This window comes from Balaenoptera ricei, chromosome 14 (assembly GCF_028023285.1).
Source record: "Balaenoptera ricei isolate mBalRic1 chromosome 14, mBalRic1.hap2, whole genome shotgun sequence".
NCBI classification, from domain to species: Eukaryota; Metazoa; Chordata; class Mammalia; order Artiodactyla; family Balaenopteridae; genus Balaenoptera; species Balaenoptera ricei.
Window position 1 is genome coordinate 88,667,767 of NC_082652.1, and position 18,585 is coordinate 88,686,351.

An 18,585-nucleotide genomic window follows, 5' to 3' on the forward strand; every position below is an offset into this window, starting at 1 on the left:
ATTTAATTAAAGATTGGGTTTCATATTAGCAAGTTTTTATTGATGTTTAGACGTCTTAGTTTGACTGTTATTGAATGTTAATGACCGAGCCATTTGGGGGTGGCTCCCTTTCAAGGGAGGCATTTATCTCCTGTCTAGTTATTCTCCAGGAGTGATTCTCGGCCTTGGCTTTACATCAAAATCCACACAGCTTTTAACAGCCCCAAAGCCCAGGGATGGCTCCGAATCAGAAGCTTTAGGAGAGGCATTCAGGCAGGGGTAGTTTTGAAATCTGTCCACATCTAAAATGCAGCCAAAACAGACAGCCACTGCTCTACACCAATTTTTCCAAATCTGTGTTAGCTAAACTTCTTATACCTGAAATGCAATCCACATTTCTCCCTTGGCACCAGGACGCACGATTGACATTTTAGAAGATATTTATGTAAATCACAAACTAATATGACATCAATTTGTCATGAGACTGCATAGAAATTACTCCAAACTGAACCTGACAGACGCCTTACTCTGCTAATACTTACTAAAATGCATTGACATTAAAAAATAATTGAACAAAATGTATTTTTACTATATTGTCTTCTGTAAAGCAGAGATGATTTCTATGCTACGGTGTGGGAAATGAAAACACTAACTGTTCCTAACATTTTTGAACGTTAAAATACTGTGAACCGAGGCGTGGTTCTGTAGACAGAACACTAAGTGCATGAACCTTCCAGAACATTCTGTTTCCAAAGCACCAGAGTAAGCAAACAAAATTTGTCATTAAGATAATAGATCTATGGAAACACTTAAAACTGTAAAAAGTAAAAAGAATATGGTTCGGCTTATTCAGTTTGGTAATGTACATATCACTTATTTTTGCCAATGCAAAGTAACTTAGGTAGTTCTAGCCCGTTTTAAATTTATAATAAGTCATTTATAAATATGAAATTATAAATTTAGGAATCAGGGCAAAAGGACATATTTAGAGGTAAATATATCTTCCTTTTGATAAACAAATATGCGAGGTAGAAAACCTAGGGGCTGAGCACCCCCTATGGAGGTCGACGCCAGTGAAAATCCAGACTCATCCACTTACCGATTGTGGGAAATTGGGCAAGTGACTCCATGTCTCAGCGCCTTGGTCTTCTTATCCACGAAATGGGAATAATAATAGCACCTGCCTCATATATGTCTTTCCAGCGTTGAAGAGAATAGTATGTGTGAAATGCTTGAAATAGCACATAGCAATTACATAGCCACCAAATAATATTATTTAATATGTTTGCCATCCAATCTGAGGTTCTTTTTTGGGAGGGACACTTTTTGTAGTTAATATCTACTTATGTCAATTTCCTTTGGTTAAAAGGCCACCCATTAATTTTGCAAATGTAGCTGATGACATTTGCTTAAAAAAGACAAACTTTGTCATAAGATTTTTAAAAATTTAAATTAATGAACCTTAAATATATCATTACTCCAAAGAAGAATCAGTATATCCTAGTGGTTTTGCTTATATAATTTAATCAGACAGCCTCAGCTAGAATTCTGATAGCACCATAATACTTAGTTTTGTCAACTACAAATTTTTCAACTATAAGACTAGATTAATAAGAGCCTGTACTTCCTCATGTTGTAAGGATTAAATAAGATACTTCATGTAAAGCACTGAGAATACCAACTGCATATATAAAATTAATGTTTTATTATTACCAGCATTCTAAATAATGAATGAGTCAAGATGTCAGTTTTTGTTGTTGTTTTGTTTTATGCTGTTTTACAATGGATTGAAAGTATTCACTGGCGTATTGTTTGCTTAAACTTGACCTTACATATACCAAAAAATTCACGGACGCAAACATCATCAGTGGACATCACTCTTATATTGGTTAGAAAACCTTTGCTTCAAGTAATTAGGAATCTCACTTCAACTTGCTTATGCAAGAAGGAAATGTGTTATAAGTAGAAGTCCACAGGTAGGGACCGCTTCAGGGCAGGACACTTCAGGACGCTCCACTTCAGGGAGGCAAGTTTTCTCCACCTCTCAGCTCAGCTCTCCTGGAGGTAGTTCCATGCGCGGAATGCAGACACCAACATTCCGAGGCTGAAAAGGCCTTCTCCCGTGTCTCTTCTTTAAGGGCCAAAAGGCCATTACCAGAAGCTTTCACTTCACACCTCACCGGAGGAACTGGGACTCACTTATATGTCTAACCTGCCACTGGAAAAGAAAAGGGTCCCATGACAATTGCATTAGAATAATGATGAATGAACTGTAAAGACAGCAGTAGACCCACCTGCCCCTGAATTTTGTGGGAGCAGTGATCCTCGTAAATGCTAGGGCTCTGTTCCCAGGAAGATGGGCAGATGTATATGGGATCTGAAATAGGGTTTCCTTATATTCCCAAGACGAGATAGTACTTCTAAGTACTAATGCAGTACTGAATACACTGTATGTGCTTAACAACTGGTCATTTGTTTTCCTACAAATGTCATGAAAATACTGTCTGGTGGTTCATGACAAAAAGATAAGTGAAACAACTTAAGAGAATGAAGAGTCTTGTTCAACATAATTTAAGACTGAAGTAGAACCAAAGAGACTAGCTGAAAACCAGGTTCTAATGTCTCATAATTCATGTTTTTTAAGGCATCTAATTTAAGAGACGTTTAGCTTCTAAATGTCTTATGTTAAACTATGCATAAAATGATATTCATGTGATATATTTTTTCATGAAAAATAATTTGAAGAAATTGTTTGCACATTTTACAAAGAACAGAATAGTCAAGACTTAAAAGTGAGTGCGTTAGCTTTATACATGTTGATCTGGTCACCGGCAAGCATTAGACAGTGCTATGGAAGTGTCTTCCAGAAATAAACTTCCTAATAAGTTTTCCTTACTGTGTTGTATCATTGAAACATTGGGAAGACCTAACTGCTAACTGAACTGAAGGGTTTCCTAGTGAGTGGTAAATAATAAAATTCTTATCTCTAATGGTAAACAGCATGGTCACCACGTTACCTTTCAACTACAGCTTCAACTTTAACTCTACCAAAAGGAATAACGAAAGTGCCTACATTTGCGTTTAGCAAGATCTCATTATTTCAAACTAGTTAAAATATGAAAATCAACCTCAAAAAGACTAAGATTCTCTTTACATATGATTCATGAATAATACTCACATACGAATATTTTGAGTATGTGCTGATTCTATGCAAGGAATAAGGTTTGATTCATATGAAAGAATTCTAATGATTTTAAGGCTAAAATATTTGTTCTGTTGACATAATTTGAAGCACAAAACTTTTTTTCCTAAATCTTTATAAAATGAGGGTCTGAGGTGCTTTAAACATATCAATAGAATCACATCACATATATCTGCAAAACACAAAACTGTCTATAAGTGAGTTTTCATTTTTGCAATAAACTTTTGAAATATTTTCCAAATGTGTTCTTTGGAACCTATAGAGTTATTTCAGAAAAGCTAGTCTGATTCCCTGGTTTCAATACTTACATAGCAGTAAGTGATAGCCATTGTTCTTGGTACTTTATATCTGCTAGCATTTAATCCCATAGCAAACTTGTGAGTGTTATTAATATCCCAATTTTGTCAATAAAGAGAATGAAACAGGGGAGTTTAAATACCCTGCATAGGAAAGTATGTATGGGTTTGATCCCAGATAACCCAGCCCAGAGTACATGCCTACCATGATACCTAACTGCCCTTTAGCAAGACGAATCTGTTAAGTTTCCCTGATGAAATTGTTCCAACAGCACACAGCTTTTAATAAAATGAAAAAGACCCTGACTTTGATTTATCATTGAACCGTACTGATGGTCCATTTCTGAAAGCTGATGAAAAACCAAGGGGGGAAAGTGGTGGGGGGTGGTGGTGGTGGTGGGATGAATTGGGAGATTGGGATTGACATATATACAATAATATGTATAAAATAGATAACTAATAAGAACCTGCTGTATGAAAAAATAAATAAAATAGAAATCAAAAATTCAAAAAAAAAGAAAAGAAAGAAAGGAAAACATACCAAAGCTGTAATTATTAAGAGGAGAAAAAGGATGCTATCGTGATCTTTGGGATGTGAAAGTATTTTTTCACATCACATAAAGTATTTTTTCCATTTGATAGGTAATTAGGATATATTTAATACAGATATGGCATCAATTTTCTTTGTAACGTATAAGTAATACCTTGAATCATTTTTCTTACATTGAATAAGTAAAGCTTTATTTTAGATCAAAAAGTGCTTTAAGAAACAAATACACGGAGTAGAGAGAAAGGACAGGTATAGGTAGGAGTCTGTGATTCATTAGGTCTGGGAAGAAGAGCAAGAATGTGCATTTTCACAAGAATGCAGATGACACAAGCCCTGCTGGTCTGGGAATCAGACCTTGGGAACCACGGTATCCCGTGGCAACAGATGAGCACACGAATCTCGGTGACCTCACAGAAATCCAGGCTTATTTCTCACTCATGTAAATTCAGTACATGTCAGGAGGGGCTCGTCATGTTGGAACTGCTTCCTGGCGTATGTGGCTTCTAAGGTCATGGTGGCCGGAGTGCAGGGGGTCCTGTGAGGGAGATGATTTTAAGGGCCAGGGTTTGGGGGCTTGGACCATTTCCACCCACATCTCATTGACCGGAATCCAGTCATGGCCCAAGCTAACAAGGGACAGTGGGAAATGTGGTCCTCCTATGCACTTAGGAGTAGGTACATGGATGCGGTTTGATGGATACCGCATGGTGTCGGTCTCAAGATTATCCATCCATCAAATCAGCCACAGAGGCTGAAACAGTCATCACTCAGTGATGGAGCTCAGTGATAATTGTCATTGTCAGGTCACCCTTACCTTTAGAGGAGCTTATGAAAAGGCTGTAGATTGCAAAGCTTTATGCTCGTCTCTGTAAATAGCACAGTACCTTCTATATAATAGGTGTTCAGTAAATGTCTGTGGATGAATACACTATATATTAGCCAGTCATTAAGACCAAAAAACTTAATATTTTTAATCCTGTGCCATAGATACCATCTGTAAACTTATAATAGCTAACGCTTATTTCATATTTACAACCCACTGTTGAGCAATTTTCATGTATAATCTCATTTAATTTTTATAACATCTGTGTAGAATAAGTTCATATTCTTGTAACTAAGATTTGTGAAGCCTGGATTGAAAATCCCTCTTGTTGGTAAAAGGTCCAGGAACATACTGGCAGGAAATGTCAAGCAAAAGAGCTATTGTTTCTAGGCAGAGTTAATTAATAAACTAATTAACATACATCCTGTCAAGGTTCTCAGCTTGCTAATGAGTTAGTATATTGCATACGTAGATACAGTACATGTTTCTCTTGATTTAACTTCTCCACCACAAGCTGATGCTTAAGGCAGCCTTGAGCATCTCATAGAGATCACTGCTTATTCTCTCACACATAGTAGAAAATACATCTTAGGAAATAATTTACTTAGAACAAAACGTTTAAAAATCCTGAATAAATGGTGTGTCGTTTAATTTTTAATAAGTGGAGCATACGGTGACTAATATGTCAGAGAGCACTAGTTATTGCCAGCAGTAACTGAGAAATCTGTAGTTAGTGGTGCCCAGTAGGAACATTGAAAAAGCATAGACACGCATAGCAAACTCCTGGTACCATCGCTTACCTTCCTCTTGATTTTATACACAGACATCTTCTGTTACTCCTCCTTCCATTTCTACACACCTGCATCAACACACACACACACACACACACACACACACCACACACATCTGTGGACAGAAATATAAATAGAATTAGAATATAGCAATTTCTATTTTCAAGATCAGAAATTTGAAAGATAATTACTTCCTTTCCCATGTACATTAGTAGTAGTCATGCAGTTATTAAGAATAAATATGCATTTATCTTGGTTTAAAACATGAACGCTTTATTGACTATATTTAACTGACAGCAAAAAGCATATTTTTGTCCTTTTATTGCATGTATCCTACGTGTATTCTGCCTCAAAATACACTTAATGTATTTTTCTGATAATGCAGTTAGGTGATCCAGGGAACTCAATAGTGGATATATCCGTCCACATGCAACAGAACTGTATTAGTTTATTAGTTTAGTTATGTATCTCATTTTATTTACAAGAAAGTTTGGCTGAATTGTGGGTATAACCAAAAAAAAAGTTTTGTTGTTCTCAAATTTCAGTTGCACACTCTGTAAACTTATTTACCGGTTTACATTCGTGTCTGGCACTCTATGATTGCAGATATGTTTGTTCTTCCCATCCATTATTATTCCAAGAAAAGAAAATAATAGTGGCAGTGGTCCTGAGATCAATGCTGTGAAGCGAAAAGGGATTACTGTTTTTTATTTCTTTAGAGTGAACAGAGTATATTAAAAGATTTCCAAATTCTTTTACTGCACCTCATGATGTGGACATAACTGGAGCGTCAGGCATCTAAGTTCAGTTCGCCCACAATGCAGAGTTATACACATGCGTACACATGCTGCTTCCAGGGCACCTTGTTTCTGTAATTATTCAAGTTGAAAGGAGCTGACTATCAAGACACACTGGACACCAGACACACTTAGAAACCAAAAAGGTGAGGAGGAGAAGGTCACTAACAAAGATGGGGGGCTTCACTCGGCAGAGTCTCTAGATGTTAAATAAATTGTGGGCAGGGGATCTTCAACTCATCCAGCACATAGGAGATGTGATGTGATTTCTGACAGGATCTAGTCTTAAGAAATATACTATGTCAAATGCAATCTTAACCTATTTTGAGACATACCACATTTCAGACTTTGAAAAACCCTACCGACTTGAAATTAGTTTCTAAGGATTTCCAAACATCAAGAACAATTTAAATTCCATGATCATAAGGTATTGCTTTCAATAATTTTATTCATAGACATTAAGAGTGTATGTACTGGTGACAACATCCCTGGATTTCTATTCTATGTCTTACAATTCCTTGATGGCTTTGGGCATGTTATGAAGTGAGTCTATGTAACTATTAGGTGAAAAAGGGTGTTATGGGCTGAACGGTGTTCCTTCAAAATTCATACATGGAAGTTCTAATTCCCCAGCACCTCAGAATGTGACTTTAGTCGGAGAAAGAGCCTTTAAAGAGGTAATTAAGGTTGAATGAGGTAATAGGGTTGGGCCCTAATCCAGTATGACTGGTGTCCTTATAAGAAGAGAAGAGAAGAGAGAGAAGGTAGGTTGGGGCAGGGGTGGAGAAAGAGCGAGACTTTAATGAATGTGGCTCATTCGACTGTGGCAAGTTGGGAGACTGGAAATTCAGGAAAGAGTTGATATTGCAGTCTTGAGTCCGAAATCTACAGGGCAGGCCGGCAGGCTGGAAATTCAGGCAGGATTTCTAGGTTGCATCCTTGAGGCAAATTTTGCTTCTTCTTTGGGAAACCTCAGTCTTTGCTCTTCAGGCCCTCACCTGACTGAACAAGGCCCACCCAGGTAGGAGGTGATTGGCTTCACTTGAAACCAACTGATGGTAAGTGTTACAGTCAGTTAATGGTAAATGTTCTCTTATTGAAACAAGAATTAATTACAAGCACAGTGGACAGAATGCCACTGTCCTACTCCAAAGACAGCTGACTCTGGGCCTCCAAAGTGTTTAGATGTATTAATGGCTGACAAAAGGGAAAGTGATATGCTGGTACCAACTTGTATCTCCACATAGTTTTCATCTTTCACAACATGAAAAGGAAATGGATAGGAATTCCACACAGTCCTAAACAGTTTTGGAAGATTGCATGTATAAGATTGATTTGAGAAGGTCTGGATGAGGAAAATATTAGTTGAAAACTGTTCTCCTTTTAGCCACTGCCTTCCACTTTTACAGTGTTTCCATCTACAGAAAGATGAAAACCCTGGCTTGCTGGAACTTGCCCAGATAGTTCCTGTACCAGAAAAATCTTCGGACGCAGGCAAACCCAGACAGCTGGTCACCCTAATATTAGGGTATGACACAGCATCTGTGCCTCTTCAAAATACTCCCACAGATTCAGGGGAAAAAAAAACATTCTATACTACTTAGATGACACTAAAATCCAGAGACCCTAAACATCATTATAGAAAACTTATTCAAACTTGTAACATTCAAACATCCACATTACCCCAAAGAACATATTAGAATAATAAACAGGAAACACTATTAAAAGAAATGGGAAGTTAATACAGTGTTTTCATAGGTATTTTTAAAGTAACCTTTACTAAGACTTTTATTAGGAATACCCAGCACTAAACTGTTAATATGGACATCTGTTGGGCATTTCCATGGTAACTAGGCACCTAAAATTTTAATCGGCAGTTTCTTCAGTATTTAAGACTATATTGCTATCAACATATTTTTCATAAAGAAAGTCATGCACTACTGTCAGTTATATTTATTACACGGAGGAACATTTTAATATAATAATGCAGATGTCTTCATTCTATAAACCCCAATGGTACTTAAAGCTAGAATTTTATTACTTGTGCCAAGGGCCAATAAAAGCTATAAAGCTGCTGAATTCTAGCTCAGCTACTGCTGTTGAGTTGTGCACATTTGAGTTGTAAATTATAATATAAAGTAATCAAATATGTATAAGAATGGTAGTCATGGAAGCAGTATCATAAGATTTCATAAGAAATGAGGAAAAGAATTTATAAACATCAGCATTCTGCTCTGGGTTTATGAAATCCTCTTCCCACAATATAGCGCTATTCTAATAACTTAAGAAATGGTCTGTCAGTCAGCGCTACCTACATTCTCTTCTTCACGACATCTCCTTTATTCACAACTTATTTCCAAAACAATCATATTGGCCACCCTGCTAACCTCTATTTTGTACTTAGAGTGACCAAATGCTCCATGTAATGTTATATGAAGATATTAAAACCATTTTACGACATCTCTCTGATGACATTTTGTAATGTGCAGAGCATTTAGAAACATCAGCTGCAAAACAACAGATTTAAAGCATGGGAAATTCTTTTGCTTCGAGCTAGAATGAAACAACAAAAGAGTCGAAACGACCACACTGAAACATGGAATTTTATATATGTGACAACATAGAGATGGTGATAAACTTGAGAATAGATAGGCTTGTTTTCTCCTAAGGTAGTGTTAGCCCTTATACAATCATATTATTACTCTTCCATAAGAAAAAAATAAATTATTTTAAACACTGCCTATGTTATGAACATTAAAACAGTGTCTGATTTTTTCAGCATTCTTCGCAACTGCATTACGAAGTATACAATTTCTGGAGTGGCTTTATTTAGCAAACCATATCACTTACCATGTTCATTATTAAAATAAATAGGAGTAAAAGAATGTGGCACAGATCCCAATGTTATAGACAGTCTCCCATAATCCTTTCTAAAATTTAGATTTGCCATGTTTTTATACATTTGGAGGAAATCTATGATTTCAACTTTGTAAGGTGTTTCTTTTAATATACAAGGAGTTTGGAGTCAGTCAGGTCTTAGATGGAGTCCCAGTAACATCACATGTTGGGTTGGAGACCTTTGGCAAATTATCTAACCTTCCTGAGCTTCAGTCTCTTTGTTTATAAAATAATGATGATAATATCAAGTTAATTGAATTGCTGGGGGAAAAAAAACATGAGCTGATTATATATAAACAGTATAGCACCATAAGTGGAAGGCAGGAAGTAACCAATGATTGATAATATTGTATTATTACTGCTTAATTATGATTATTTTAATCAGATTATTTTTGGAAAAAATAATCCAACTAAAATATTGTTATGGAAAAATACTGGGAAAGACATTTACTAACATTTTAACAAAGCTATGTGTAGGGATTATATAGGTGGCTATATATATTTCTTTTAAGTGCTTATCTTGAATTTATGAATTTTCCCTAAAAAGGTACAATTTATAATCAGGTAATAAAATATTTTAAAAATAGTTGGGGATCCATATTTTGTGGTTTATATTCTTGCCTCTTTAAAATACACAGTCATGAATTTTACATTATAAATGGCTTCCAGGAAAGAATAATTTTCCTTCATTTTAATTGGGAACATCATTCTGTAAATGCACCTTTTCTAATTAAAGCCTTGGTCCAACAAGGCAATGCATTATCCATTGATACTTATCCAATGGAACTCTTTCTAAATCATGAGAGCAGAGCTTGTCCTTACTATGTGCCAGGCAGGAAGTGCTTTCAATGGTTCTCCCAACCACCTGACAAGGTAGGCGCTATCACCATATACTGCACAGAAACACTGTGTAACTTACCTCAAGTCACAGAGCTATGCCGTGGCAAAACTGGGATTTGAACTCAAGTCACATAATTCCAAAGTCTGCGTTCTTGACCGCTGTGGTACACAGGCTTTCCGAGCTCTGAATCACTGATGATTATGACTATTTCAGAACACAAAATCAGTGCCCTTGCTCCTGTCTCTCCAGCCTCAGGAAGAATTCTTACACCAAGAAAGTGATATATCCTGCAGTATTTATCCAGTGGTTAATTTAATTTATCTCAATTCTCAGAACAATATTGCATGCCTTATTTGTATTGAAAGAAATATTCCAATTAAATGAGTAATAAACTCTTCTAGAGAACTTTGCCATTCACCCTGGTTTGTGTGTGTGTGTATGTGTGTGTGTGTGTTAAGCAAAATAATGGTTAAAGGTGTAGATAGCAATTACTGACAACTCTGGAAACTGTATCAGAGCACTGAGGACCGTTAGGGTGCTCTAAGTTTGTGAAAAAAGTTACGATAAACTTTGAATATGCTTAGTTAGAAAATATGTTAATATCATCACATCTTTAAAATATTTTGTGCAAGTTTTCCAAAATATGTTTGAACCTTAATGTCAAAACAATTGTCAACTCAAAATTAGAAATTTTCTGCAAGTCAAGACGTTTTATTCACCATTTATTTTGTTTTTGGCCCTGTGCTCAATCCTCCAAGTAACACAAAGATGAATAAATGTTCTTCCCGATATAAAGGAGTTACATAGATGAAAGGTAGTGTCACTTTCCGATCCAGGTAAATAGAACAGTGTATGTTTTGAGTTCGTTCTATGAAACAAGGGTGAGAGAAGAGGAACCAGCTCTGAACCACCTCTAATGAAAGAGCAGCTTGAAGGGTCACGTGAAAGGATGAGGGACATGTTAGGGGGCAGAATCTATAAAAGAGTGCATATGTAATTGAGAAAAAGAGTAATAAATCAATGAACTGAGGACTAAGGTTCCATCAGAAGAAAAGAACTCTTGGAGAAGCTGATGTTAGGAACAGAAGGAGAAGAGAACTATAGATTAAGATCTATAGGAGAGAAAATATGGGAAAGAATAAAGATGCAGAGAGGTTTTCAGTTAAGGGATGGGTAATTAATTCACTTGAATTTGCTTGAGCTAAGAAAAAACACAGAAGTTAAGTCAACTAAAGAGTGAAAGTGGAGTGAGATTGTGCGTTTAAGGATTTAGAGGTTGAGAACGGCAATTTTGGAAAAAAATACATAGAAATTGTACAACAGCCCAGCTGAGATTCCTTAAAGATTAATTCATATGAACCCTCCATGATTCCACCACCACAGCAATATAAAGTCACAGAGCATTGGAACTCAGTAAGAAGACTTCTGCTTAAATTCTGGAGGCATTGTTTATTGACTCTGTGAATTTATTCAAGGTACTTAGAATTCTCAGAGATTTATCTGTTGAGGAAAATAAGTGTGTTGTGTGATTCCTGTGAGCTATTGTAAAGATGAAATCAGCTGTATATGTGTATTTCATATCTGTACAAAAGAATTCTGCACACTGTAGCATCCCATTCAAACGTTAGTGGTGACTGTGGCTGTATTCAGTGGTGAATAATATGGGAACAGAGAAAATGGAGAGTCCAGCTACCCAGGGCTGATAATTAGCAAGACAGGAATTTCAGGAAAGCCCATGCAAGAAATAAAGGCATGGCTGTACAGAGAGGCAGAAGAAGCTAGAAAGTGAGCTCTCAATTTTCACTGAGAAGGTTCAGATGGCAAGGAGAACAAAAGGCAGAGGAAATGGAAGATGTAAAAAGGCACTGAACATTGGAGTTAAAATGGGGAATTTCAGTTTCAAGAAGGCTCTCAAGTGGAGCAGCTTTAGGTCACAATTAAGTAAGTGATTGAGGTAGAAGTGGATGGAGATGAAAAAACGAAAGCAAGGAATCTGCTAGCCTGGGCTGAAAACAATAGATGTTTTCCCTTAGTTTGTCCATAAAACAACAAGTGTTTGTGTGACGCTTCAGTTAATGAAGCCATATTTTTGTAAATTATTGATTTACTATTCATCTCTATTTGATCACTACACCCTGTGCAGTGAATATTGTATTAACGCTCTTCATTAATAAATGAAGCATAGCGAGGTTGGAATAACTGCCCACATGCAGAATATCAGTGCATGATGGACCTAATGTTTGAGCTTAGAAACCTGAGCTTCACATGCTCCGCTAGTTCCACACATCCCTACATCTTATTTAACATCACTTTAAATTCTACATGAGAACCTGTTCTTCTCCAAAGCAGAAAAAAACATTAGAGAAAGCATGAGGAAATATATATCATGAAAAAAAAAAATTAAAATCTTTGGCACATCATCCGTGAATTTCTGTAGCCTGAAACGAAAGATATGGTTAAAATTAGAGTGTATTACCCACAAGAGATAAGCAGGTCATAACAATTCTTCCAGATTCCAGTGTTCATGCCAGTTGTAGCTCTTTGTTTCCTAAGAATGTGATGAATGAACAATTTGCACTGCTGGGTAATGGCATAGTTCCAGGACCTAATTGAAAAGTTCCACAATATCACCTAAAGTCAGCATTTCAGCATTCACTGGAGTTAGGTTCTGGGTGGCATATTTGATGAAATATTTTAACAAAAGAACATTATTTGAGTTGTAGCGGTAAGGTGATCATATAAGCAGTAAGATGGTAATTCCTTTGGTTGTCTTTATCAACCAATCCCTCTCTCTCTCTCCCTCTCTCAGCTTTCAAATGAGAACACAATACCTTCAATGTATGATACAATTTTCTTGAAAAAGACTTCTGTTAGTTTCATTTCTTCTTGTCTTCCATTATATCATATCCTAAATTAGGTTTTATGAAAGTTTTCAAGCCTCTTGTCATATTAAAAGACAAACTTGTTCAATGAAAAATATTCCAAGCTTGTTTAAAACTAGGACAATAAATACTGTTATGTAAAGTCCTATTGAGTCACTAATACAATCAGTGAAGTGCATAGATAAAGACAAAAAGAAAATAATTCCTCGGGAGTGAACTATGATCCAAAATAAAACTACTGAATAAAATTTCTCAAAACAACTACTAGCTGAAGAGAAAAACAGGAAAAGAAAAAAAATACCTCCCCAAGTTTGAACATAATGTATTTAAAATCAAAGTTTTGATTTTTTTTTAAGTTCATTGTATAATCTCTCCTCAAGGTCTAAATCATGCCACCTTATCATAACCTGCTTTCTCTTCTCTGTGTAGTATACCCTTGTAATAAAGGTATCAACCAGTATTTTTTCAATTCATTTAGAACTAACTAATTTATCTCACAGCTTAGCCATTTTGGTCTATATAAGTCCTCTTTTCTAAAACTTCTGAGAGGCTAATTGCATGCCCTTCCTTCTAAAAGGACACCTATGAAAGGAGTTTGTAAATTCCACAATGCCCTCGGTTGTTCAGCTCAGAATATCCATAGGTAATTGCTGGTTATGGAAGCTTATCTTGTTTTTGACATATGTCCTATTTAAATGATATACGAATGCACTTACGATCTAATATCCTAAGTCCTCTGTGTGTGTGTGTGCGTGCCTGCACGTACACATTTGTAAATCGCTGGGGCGAAAAACACGCTTAGGATACAAGTAAAAAAAAAATCATATAGAAAAAAAATGTAAAAAAAGGAAAGAAAATAGAGTTCCTTGCTTTGTTGTCTCTGGTTTTTATTTTTTTCTTTGTAGAGTTTTATATATCCTTTTCTTTCTCCTCGAATTTCTTAAAAGAGCCATGATTGCTTTAAGGAATTCCCTGGCTAATAAATATTAGTGGATTATATAAAGGCAAGTGCATGATGGAGATCTTAGAAAGGTCTCCTTCATCTCAGCTCCGACCTGCCCTTTGCCCACCTCTCTGTGGGCGGTTGGCCATAGGCTCTCCTGCTGGGTCCCAAGCCAGGAAGAAATTGCAGAGTATAGTTGGGAAGGGGTGAAAAGTAGCAAATGAACCAAGATGATGTGTTTACGCCAGTACCTGCTTCACCCACTTGCTGCTGGCTTGACTGGTCTTTTTGTTTTGTGTTGTCTTCTGCTCTGTCTTATTTCTTCCTTCTTTCTTTGAACATCTTCTCAGCATTAAGCTCGAACTTTACCGGATAAACTCACTTCCCTTTCCTAAGGGGAAGAAAATCAAATAATATTGTAAGACCCAGACCATTATAATTTCCATGCCATCCTTTCTAGGCTTAGCCTTGGTTTTTCTTTTTTCTCCCCTAAAATAGTGATGTTTTTACTTGGGGGAAAAGGACAGAAAATCATTGCTTTTGTAAAGTTCTGATAACTTCTGAGGATCACATTGACCTTTTTCTAAGACCCAGTTGCACTAACTGATCATCCTTCTCCGCTTGGTCAGGCACTGGCTTGAGCTTTCAGCTGACTCTCTTCTGTGCTTTTGTTCTGCCTTAAAAGGGCAAAGACTCTGCCTTCACTACCTGTACTGGTCCCTTTAGCAACTAGCAGAGCTGTATACATTTTGGTTAGATGCGTTCCACTACATCATATACTTACTTTTTTTTTTTTTAATTTCATTTTTTAATGAGGTAGTTGGTTTTTTTTTATAAATTTATTTATTTATGGCTGTGTTGGGTCTTCGTTTCTGTGCGAGGGCTTTCTCTAGTTGCGGCGAGCGGGGGCCACTCTTCATCGCGGTCCGCGGGCCTCTCACTATCGCGGCCTCTCTTGTTGCGGAGCACAGGCTCCAGACGCGCAGGCTCAGCAGTTGTGGCCCACGAGCCTAGCTGCTCTGTGGCATGTGGGATCCTCCCAGGCCAGGGCTCGAACCCGTGTCCCCTGCATTGGCAGGCGGATTCTTAACCACTGTGCCACCAGGGAAGGCCATATACTTACTTTTTACAGGGCATTGGAATGAGGACATTTTCCATGTGATTCCTGCTGATTTTCCTCTCACGCATAAGCTGCAATAAATGCACAGCGACAGGGACAACCAAAGTCTCAAATCACTCCCTTCCTCTCTTTACCCATCAAAATTCTAAACAAAGCATTAGCCGAGATGTTGAGATAAACGGAGGAAATTTTAGCCTAATGGTGCATCATCTTCTTCCAGGATCCTGCCATTTGGGGCAATTTTGTTATCTGTTTTTTTTTTCCCTATTACTTCCCACTCCTTTCTCAAATCTACTAAAAAAAAGCATGTTGACATTCTTTCTAATACAGCCTAAGAGGTTAGTAATCGGTTATTTCCTCTTTTCTCACTTTCCTCATCCTATACATCAACCTTCAATGATGTAATACATATAAAATATTATGTATAATAATTGGCTAGGCTGGGGGTTAAATTTAAATACATTTTAGTGTCATCACATATACTAGGTATAATAGTGTCTTTTCAAATGAAACTTTACTGAATCTTCATACATAAAAAAAATGAAGTTAAAGCTGACTATGGCAAAAGGAGTTTGTTAAACAAATAACCAAATTACTGGTTTAAGGTGAGAAGCACAGTAAGGTAGTAGTTTACACTTTAATATTTAAATACAATAAATGGCATGGTCACAGTCTTTTGGTACACAAATTATTGCAGTTAACAAAGTCTACATTTAGAAACTATGTGGTAGAAAATTTAAGTGATGACCCACTGAAATACTCTGTTATAAGAGTAACACTGAATTAGATAAATATTTTGGGCAAAGACCTTCCTACTTTTTGTAGTGCCTCAGAATAAACATCGTGACTCAATTTACAATGTATTATTTTAATTAAAAAATTGATGCCTTGATTTATAATTGAGTCAAATGTCATTAAAATTGACGATGTGCAAGGTCAAACAGTTAAACAAAAGAGGAATTCAACTTTTACACAGAGAAAAGTTATCAGTTCACATATTTTTAAGTTAGCACACATATTTCTAAATTATACTAATGTCAAGTCATACACTAAATAAATACTAAATAAAATACTCCCTTTTTCTTTATTTGTTCATTCATGGTAATCCATAATTTTTTGAAGAAAGGCAAATAACTGTATATGCTGTAGAGATTAAATAGAATATGTTCCCTTGTGCTTTCCATATTGAGAATACATTTGCGGTTCATGCAATGATAATTGAAATATATACTCGTACATATATAACTGAGGGTGCTTACATGTGCAGGGTTCCAACATGTTTCTTTATTTGCTCCATAGTAATACAAATTGCTAATAAAAGGTCACTGTTATCAATAATTACGATTCACACTTTGATGTCATACATCATCCAATGTGTCCTTAATTAATTTCAAACTCCTCAGATACATAAAATCATACTTTAGTCCATTCCACGATATCCCATCACTAGAGATAATACACGTGGAGCCACTGGCACAGAGGCCGACATATCATTAACATGTAATAAATGGCGACATTTGTTTGTTAGAGTATTGTTTGCTCGTGTTTTTTGCAAATCTGGAAAAAAATAAAGTCATGTGCAAAAAAAGAAGGTTTCTTTACGGAAAAACATAGCCCAGGGCTCTGATGATATATCGTCTAATTAGGTGAGCCATTAACACCTCATGATACTAAGGCTTACCTACCTAAGTGTTAAATGCATTTAAGAAAATCAGGACAGATTTCTTATAAAGCAAGATAAGGAAGATAGGGAAGAAAGTATTTTAGAATTATCACTTGCTAAAATTACCCTTAGTTGCTGAGCAGGTTGTAGTAAATAATGTGGGCATCTGGGCACTGTACATCTAAAACAAGCCCCATGGGAGTCATCTGATGAATACAGATGTCGTATGTTTGGTCTCCCAACCTCATAATTGCCTGCAAACCAGCACATTTGCCATTTAACATGCATCTTTTTCTCTATTATACTGTAGACTGTCCTCCTGACTCCTGATCTCATTTAACTAATCTAGAAATGGATGTTTAAAAATCCAAAGGTTCTTTGCATCCCTGTTAATTGACATTATCCAAAGGGTAATTATTTGCAAGGAATTTGCTTTTTAACAAAGTGGCGAACCATCAATCCAAAAACAGACTGCAAATTCCAAATGTAATAGATGTCTCTGGAGTTCACTGAAATGCATTATATGTGTCCTTTTTATCCACAGAGATGACTATCAGATAAATGGCTTAAATGCTTCTAGAAAACATTGTGAATCATTCTGATGGGGAGCAACATGACAGGGTAAGAACCATTGCACCACTGCACATCGCCCAGTGGATCTGCCATTATAGCCAGAGATTGTCTGCAGACCATCTTACACACTAGCTTCCTTCTTACCCACATCAGTTTTTTAAAAAAGAGAGGTGAGGTGGGGCTTATTTTCATCAAGTGGACTTCCAGAGGTCTGGAGATGAAAGATTTGTTGTCTTAGTTTACCAGTTACTCCAAGAAATTTTTCAGATTAAATTTAAGACAAAAAAACCCCAAAAAACCATCCTGACAGTTGGTCATAACCGGGATTCCTGATAGCAGCTGAGCAGAACCCAAGAAGCACAGAGAGTCACACCTGGCCAAGTGAATCCCTTCTCTAGGACTTGAGCCACTGTGGGGAAGTAGAGGCCTTTGGAGGCTGACAAAGGAAAAGACATGACCAAGAGATGCAGTCACACACAAGTTTATTAGGTGTTACTTAATCAGGTTGCAGGAGAGGGGAGGTCCCTCCTACCATGTGACTGTGCAGAGGCTTATAACCATTCAGAGGGGGAGGAGGGTGGGCAAGGGAACTTCTGGGGGAGCTGGGGCTCAGAGACTGGGCTTAAGTCTAGGTGACACCGCAGCACAGCGGGGAGTCTCTGCTTGGAGAGCTCTAAAGGACAGTAGCTGCTTGGGTCCTATAAGCACAAGACTGTCTTATCAACACCAGCAGATGCTGGGTGTTGTTTCACAGGATATGCAAAGCAAGCAGGCACAGAGTGGCCAAAAAACTGCTTGTTTGGTCTAGTTTGAAAACAATTTAATGTGTAAAAATGTGAGTTTGAAGCTTGCAAGCTTTTGAGCTAACAGGTCTCGTGAAATTAGCGAAAAAACCTAGTAGCTATTACATGAGGCCATATCAGGCTCATGAATATAATGAACGACTTTCTCAGAACACTGAGAATGGCAGTCTTCAGTGCCACGCCTTGAATTTGAAGACACTTCCAGAATGATAAAATAGTGATAAAAATGAAGATCCAAAAGGCATGGTATTCATACAAGTCCGAGTCAGAGAATCACTAACGTTCAGTACTTTAGAAATGCATGACCTTGTTCTTGACCAAGCACTTAAAAGAAATGTCTTTCCCATCTGGGTACTCTTATTTTATCTGTGTATGTGGAGTCACATCTGCCGTGTCACACTTACTAAATAGTTTATTTGCTTTC